General features: G+C 34.4%; 1 pseudogene; it reads right to left on the bottom strand.

Annotated features, from left to right (window-relative positions):
* Positions 1-5,355: 5,355 nt before the first annotated feature.
* On the bottom strand, positions 5,356-6,953 carry LOC107963366 (polygalacturonase-like; annotated as a pseudogene).
* Between the last annotated feature and the right edge of the window lie 747 nt (positions 6,954-7,700).

Raw genomic sequence — 7,700 nt, 5'->3', positions numbered from 1 at the left:
CCCACAAGGGAAAAACAGTCATTTTACCCTATAACGGTATTTCAGTAATTTTACAAATTGGGGGTATTTCGGTAATTTTACAAACCGAGGGTATTTTGGTAATCTTATAAACCAGGGTCTTAACGACCCAACATATGGTCCACCGTCACCTCGAGCGACTTAAGTAACCTAAATAAACATAATGGTATAAGTGGGCCTAAGGTCCATTAGTTGGCCCAAGTGGCCCACACACTCGTGTGCCCCTTTAGCCCTGAAATAGCCACACTATGTGAACATCACAATCCAAACAACATTTACCACAGCACATACATTTATCCGTGTGGGCCCACGAGCCCATTGGGCCTACACGTCCCATTTAGCCCAACGAGGCCCAGAATAGGCCAAGACCACGAGAGCACTCATGGTGGCCTCTACAGTCTAACGCCCATGTCCGTGGGATCGGTTCACCACACATGCGATTGTATGCCCATGTGGCATCATACGCCATATTTATAGCCTTTCAGCATTTCGCCGATCTACAATCATAGCAATGTAAACAACACATACTTCCGGCTTTCAAACGATTATTGCATACCTCATACAAATACACACACTTTCAGCTTTTCAGCCTATCATCAAACATAGTATGCGGTTACACACTTGATCACGTAGAGTACTAAGAATTCTAGAGCACCAGAACCTATTCAAACATAACAACAGTTAATCACTTCTCAACAGAGTTAAAAGAACATTAACCAAACCCATAGCCGAAGGATCAACTACCACTTGCCTTGATTCGAACGGTCAACTGTGATTTTCCTACTTAATCCAAAGATTGGTGCAGTCACCTTTCCACAACATGGTGGAAAGTCCCGAACTGTCGACACCCTACGTCGCTTAAACTTGGGGGCAGATGCTACGCGTCCACTCCCAGTCAGCACCACTGCCTTGCTAGAACCCCCTTTGCTCATCGAGAGTTCTATAAACAAACCAAGTAAACAACATCCGAACATAAGAGAAGGAGAATTCGACACGTAAGGGTGAGGAATTATTTGGTTATAATCTGCAAAAGTAGAAAGCGAATAGATATCCCTTAAAAGAATCAAAAAGAAACAAACGTACTTAGCGATCTGATGGATAAATATTGCTACACCGAAGTTTGAGTAAGAGAGGGGAAAAAGAATAGTCGTTTGACAAAAACCGAATGAAATGCCAAAAAGGAAGAAGAAAAAGGTATCTGGCAAGAACTCAAAAGAAAAGAGAATACAACTAGAGGGCTAACCGAAAGGGGAAGTATAGGTGAACGAATGTCGAAGAAAAAGAAGTAGAATGGAATTGATTGTACTACTCAAAAGAATAGATGAAGGAGTTATGAAAATAGGTTAAAATGTATTCAGCCACTCAAGGAAAGTATATGGCTAAGATGTTGCAAAGGAAAAAAACCAAAAAACACAATGATCACCAAAAGCCGAAAATGAAAGGCACCCTCCCTAGCCGAATTTCTGAGTACTTCCCAAGCAAATTCGGCACAGTTTTACCTCAGTTCGAACTCCCCTTTTTCCTCCTAAAATCCCTCCATGATTTCCTCCCCAATTTTCTCCTTGATTTTCTCCATAATCCATTCCTTGACCAATTCAAATTCCAATTCAAATTCCAACCACCCTTGTAGTGTTTTATTCAAACTCCACCACTCACACAACAAAGGAGTAAAATAAATACTCCTTTGTGCATAGAGTGACTCGAACTCGAGCACCCTTGCCACCTTAATGACGCTACAATCCACTAGACTACAAGCTCATCTTGTGCCACATTTAAATCTTAATTATTTAAAAGGCTTACTTCCAAGTACCAAGGGTTTTATTCACTTAATTCAAAAATTTAGCTAAAGCCCCGGTTTGAACCCAGGACTTCTCCAACACTCCCAAATATGCCCAAATACTTAGCCACTAAAGCCAACATGCAAGTAGTGATATTTCTCGCACACATAAACTTTTATGTGTTCCCACGCTCAAGCCCAATCCTTCTAGGCCCAATTCGAGGTGTTACAGGCTAGCACATGGGCGTGTGGCTAGCCGTGTGACTCAAGTCAGTAACCTCCCTAATTTTCTTACAGCCTGGCACACGGGCGTGTCCTCGACTATGTGGTACAAGTCAGTATGTATGCCTTGTTTCCACACGGTCTAAGACACGGACATGTCTATTAGCCGTGTGAAGCACACAGCCAGTTCACACAAGCGTGGGACACTTGAAATCTGAAATATTTTTTTAAGTTTCTGAAATTTTTATATGTTATCAATTTAGTTCTGAATGCATGGTTTAACTTGGTATACTTAATTTAAGTACATATTGGATATGAATGAATGATATTGACTGCGATAAGATGTTATCGAATAAATGATTATTCTAAATTGAGTTATAAGTCTGGTAATGCTTCTTAACCTATTTTGGCGACGGTTATGGGTTAGGGGTGTTACATATATTAACCCATAACTCATTTTTGATTCATTGTTCCTGTTTTATTGACTTCCTTTTTGTCGAGATTTGATTTGGTTAGTTACCTAACTATGTTCTTTTGTTTTAGTTGTTAATTTTCTCTTATTATCCATTGATCTAAAAAAATTATTTTAAAAAAAATTATGTGATTATTACTAGTTCTTTAGTTTGAGCTTAAAATTTCATATTCTAAGAAGAAGCTCGTGCTATTCTTTAATAATTTCGATTGATTTAATTATTCAGTATTAGTTTATTTTTCTAGTTAGGTAATTATCAATTCGATCTCGATTCCAACCTTCTTTTTCAGCCTTTATCCACACCTTTAACCTAGGCCCCATTTCAACCCTTTAAAGACCTTTTGATTTGTGTATCATCTCATTTTATGTTGGTGGAGATTTGATTTTCATGCAAGCCTATGGTAATAACTTTTCATATTTGACTTTTGAGTGCTTAATTTTTTAATCTTAAACACTTTGAGTGATTTGAGTGAATCTTTAGTGAGGATGTGAAATCCTGTCAGTTTTGAATTAAAGGTAATTATTTAGATAAAGGGAAATACCTATTTTTTCATGCTTTAAAAATGTGTGACTTGGATTGTTTGAATCTTTAGTGATCTTTTAGTTGAATTATCAATGTGTGATTATTTTTGAATTATGATAAAACATTATTGATAAGAGTTATGAATTGACAAAGTTTATTTTTAATTGTAAGTTGAGGATTTTGTTTGAGGACAAACAAACGCTTAAGTGTGGGGATATTTGATAAACCATAAAAGTAACACATTTTAATCTCATGCTTAGCATGTTTTTGGATTATTTATCATATAATTTAGTGAATTTGATGCTCCTAATCCTTTAATTTCATGTTTCTATACTTAGGGATGAGCATAGAAGAACAATAGGAGTAGAAAATGGGCCAAAAATGAACAAAACGGGCTGGTTTAAGGATCCACAAGGCCAAGATCATTCCCACACAGTCTAAGCATATGCCTGTGTGAGCCACATGGGATGGCCACGCTCATGTGGCAGCCCGTGTCGATATCGTTCCCTGTTTCTCAAACACGCGGAAAAAGCCAATTTTTAGGGTTTTTGAGCATTCTGAAGTCTATAAATACACACTAGAAGAGGACCTAAGGGAGGAGACAAATCTGAACGAAGAAAAGACTCGAAGAACGCCAACAGATTCTACTCAGAAGCAGGATCTCCTTCAAGACTGAAGAACTCTATTCAATTTCTCTCGAGGTTTTTGGTTTTTTTTTATGTTTTGTTGTTTTCCTAATTTTGAGATGTTTTCCTCCAAAAGTATGAACTAAATTCCCTGGATGCCTAGGAGGATGAAACCTAAGACGGATCTTATTATTTTATTTTTCTGAATTACATGATAAATATTTATTTTTTATCTCAATTACGTGTTCTTATTTCATGTTTTAATGTTTTGAGGATATTAATTCATGATTGATTTACTTATTTAATGGAGCAAAAGTCCCTACTTAAGAGTAGATCTGGCATAATTGAGAGTTACATGCAATCCTAGAAATAGGACAACATAAATCTACCGGATTAGAGTCAAATCTAATAGGGAAATCCATAGATAAAGTTAATACGACAATAGGGGATTTAATTAGAAAGAGATTTCAATTAATCAACCTAGAGTCAATTTTTTTTACTCTCGAAAGGGATATTAATATAATTTAAGGATTTCTATGGATCAAGGCAAGTGGATAAATTATTTAATTCTGATTCAGAATAATAAGTGAAGTCTAGGTGGATTCTTTCCTGGGTATTGTCTTTAACGTCGGTTTTCTTCAAATATTTTCCTACTTTATCCTCTGTTTCGTCTTAGTAATTAAGTTAGTTAAAATTAGATTAAAATAAATCCCATCAATTTATTTGGCTAGATAATAAAAAAGATAGTAACTTCTAGTACTTTTAGTCATCGTGGATACGATATTCCTGACTCACCATAGCTATACAACCATTCGATACGTGCGCTTGCCTTTGTCATATTTTAGTTAGTTTGTGACGTCATCAGTAAATGAATTTAATTATCTTGTTCAACAAGATTGCGTGAATTAATTAATTTAATTTTTACTTCAAACATCAATTAAGCGATTACTATTAATTAAATAACAATTCGAATAAATTAATTTAGTATTTAAGTCATCTCTCTTTTATAACGAGAAATTCCATTCACTACGGATATTGATATTCGATATTTTTCTATAATTCATCAATTTTATTTATTCATCTCATCAATTCAAATGCAAACCATCAAGCCTGTATAGAGCTAGTAGAAGGGCCAACCAGATATATAATTAGAGATTAAATAATTTGTAATTAAGTGTCATGACTGACCTCTCCTTATTATATATCATTATGAAAACAACTCACCAAGTGCTCGTCCAATGAATTTTTTGTATGTGCTTTAGCCTCATATGATATCCTCAATCCCTATAATTTATATCCGTTCACCCAAAATAATCTTATCATATCTCATGGTAACCATCACATCTTATTTCATGAAAAATATAAAGTCAATAGAAAAAGAAACAAACCAATGCACAAATATAATCATATGTTTATGCACACAAATAATACAGGAACATGTTGTTCAAAAAATTTGGACCACGAACTTTTATTTTAATTAGAATGTCGAATTTAATATTTTATTTTTCCTTAAAAGTATTATGTTAGGAAGATGGTTTTTATAAAAAAATTATACTGAGATAAAGAAAACTTCAATAATTAATTCTAATTCAGTATAGAAACTCAGTAATGGTTTTGTTATTAGTTTAAATTAACTAAATTTTATCACATTTCGGTTCTTTGTATTGATGTGTATATTAAGAGCATTGAATTCAGAGCAAAAGTCAAAGAATTAAAATGAAAAAGAATTGTTTTTATAAAATATGAATAAATATATTAATTACAATTGCATTGAATTTGTTGGTATGCTTTAAGCGGTGGCGCTAGGGGTTTTTGGTACAGGGCTAGAACATGGAATCGGGTTTAATTTGCCACTAGTTATAGGCTTGACATTCAAACATTGGGATGTTGCGGGTTTAGCTCCGGTGTGCTTAATATCAATGTCTGCAAGTTCCACATTTTGACATGGTGAATAACCACTGCAAATAAACTTGACAGCTTCTGGAAGCGCAGATGTGCCACGGATGTTCTTGAAACTAATGTTGCTTAGTTTAACTTTCGATTCTTCCTACATAAACACAACAATGATTCAATGATCGATTAAATATTGTCATTCTAGTAGGATTTTGATAAGAATGTACATACATTTTTCTTGCATTTATTCCATGGGCAATATTGTTGATCAATTAGGATAGGGGAAGAGACATTATTCACGGTAACATCCTCCCTCAAAATGTATTTCTGATACTATCCGAGGATATTCGCCTGGCCAAGTTTTGATTCGAGCTCCATTCGAAGTATTAGTGATGGTGTAGTTTGAGACTTTAATTCCCTCAACTGGCTCTTCATTTCGGAACTTTCCAAGACTACCGATACTTATACCATGTCCTGGTCCACAAGTTACTTCTTTTATGTCCACATTTTTAGTGCCATCTTATATAGAAATACAATCATCACCAGTTTTAATGTCAAAGCCAATAATATTGACCCCGTCTGATTTGCCCATGTGAATCCCATTTGTGTTTGGGCTCTCTACCAGTGCCTCTACCTTTTAACGTTCGAGGGTAATGTTTTTGCATGCAAAAACAATAACGTGGAATAGTTTACTATCTTTGCTAGATATATCTTGTATCAACGCGTTGGTCACAAACTCAAACCTTATATTCTGTTTAATTTTGGAGTTAACAAAGTAACACACGAAACAAAGATGTTAGTTATAATTATATTTTGACAATAATAAGAGGAAAAAGAATAAATAAATTCTGGCAAGAGTGAAGAAATCTGACAACGGGAAGTTTGGAACGAAATTCACGATTGTCGCAAGTATTCTTCTCATAAGCAATGCTTCCCTGGCCATCAAAAATTCCTCTGCTAGACATTTTGAAATTTTCAATACTATAGAATCTAACCCAATTAGGGTCCTTGAAAGCACTAGGATCAGCTGGAGCTTGTATAGTGCCCTAAACATTAATCTCAATAGGAGCCTTGCATGGACCTTCTAAGTTTACTTTTGTTAATAAATATGTCCCTTTAGGAATCACAACTGTTGATGGGGTTACAGAGGCATATGCTACTTTCCAAGCATCCAAAAATTGCTAGAATGAAATGAACAAAAACATTAGTTTGAAATATAATTTTTTCATATTTTCACCTTTGGGGTACAAAGTTAAGAGCAATTGAACTTGCCTTACTCAAATTCGTTTTACCGTCAGCTTTTGCACCAAACTTGGCCACAACATCAATAGCATCTGATTGACCTTTAGGGGCTGAAATGAATAATAATAAAAGTACAAACATGGAAGGAACAATATGAAGGTGCGGTGCCATGTTTTTATTTGGTTTTGAACTTAAAAGGAAAAATGGCTTTTCCTTTTGTTTTGTTCCAAATATATAGAAAGTTTTCAGAAAATTACAACCAATCAAATATATTACTATTTAATCAATGTGGAAAAGTCATATGGCCAAGCTTTAATTTCTATGATTAGCTTGTTTCCTTAATATCAACTTCGCGCGATTAGAAAGTTTTTTGGTTAATTTTTTCACAACTTGAATAATTTAAACTAAGTAAAAGGATTTTATTATTTAAAGATTGAAAAGCATTATTTTACATTTTATCTTCAAAATAATATCTTTACTAAATGGTGGCGAATATATTCAAAATAATATCTTTACTAAATGGTGGCGAATATAATTATGTTTTGTTAAATTTATAAATGTTATTTCGAAAAGTATAATCTTAATTATTCAATAAAAATTATTGATACATGAATGTGGTTTGGTGGTTGACGAAGGTTCACACCGTATTTCCGAAAGAAATTATTGAGGTTTCTGGCACTATTTTCAATCACTGTTTTCCTGGCCCTATAATACCTAGTCGAGCTAACATTCACCTTAGACTTCGGCCTAAACTTCACCCACGTAACAATTATTAGTGGAAACCTGATGGGCATTTGACTTCTCTTTCCAAATAGATTTACTTTTATCTTTTAATATCCTCAACTTCTCTCAAGCATCTTGTAATTAAATTCATTTGCATGTAAGTTCTAGTGTGGAAAAGTTTTCACGATTCTAACAAAAATTGAA

The sequence above is a fragment of the Gossypium hirsutum genome, chromosome A06 (genome assembly GCF_007990345.1).
Source record: "Gossypium hirsutum isolate 1008001.06 chromosome A06, Gossypium_hirsutum_v2.1, whole genome shotgun sequence".
Lineage (NCBI taxonomy): Eukaryota > Viridiplantae > Streptophyta > Magnoliopsida > Malvales > Malvaceae > Gossypium > Gossypium hirsutum.
Note: the sequence above shows the minus strand (reverse complement) of the source record. Positions and strands in the feature narration are given on the sequence as shown.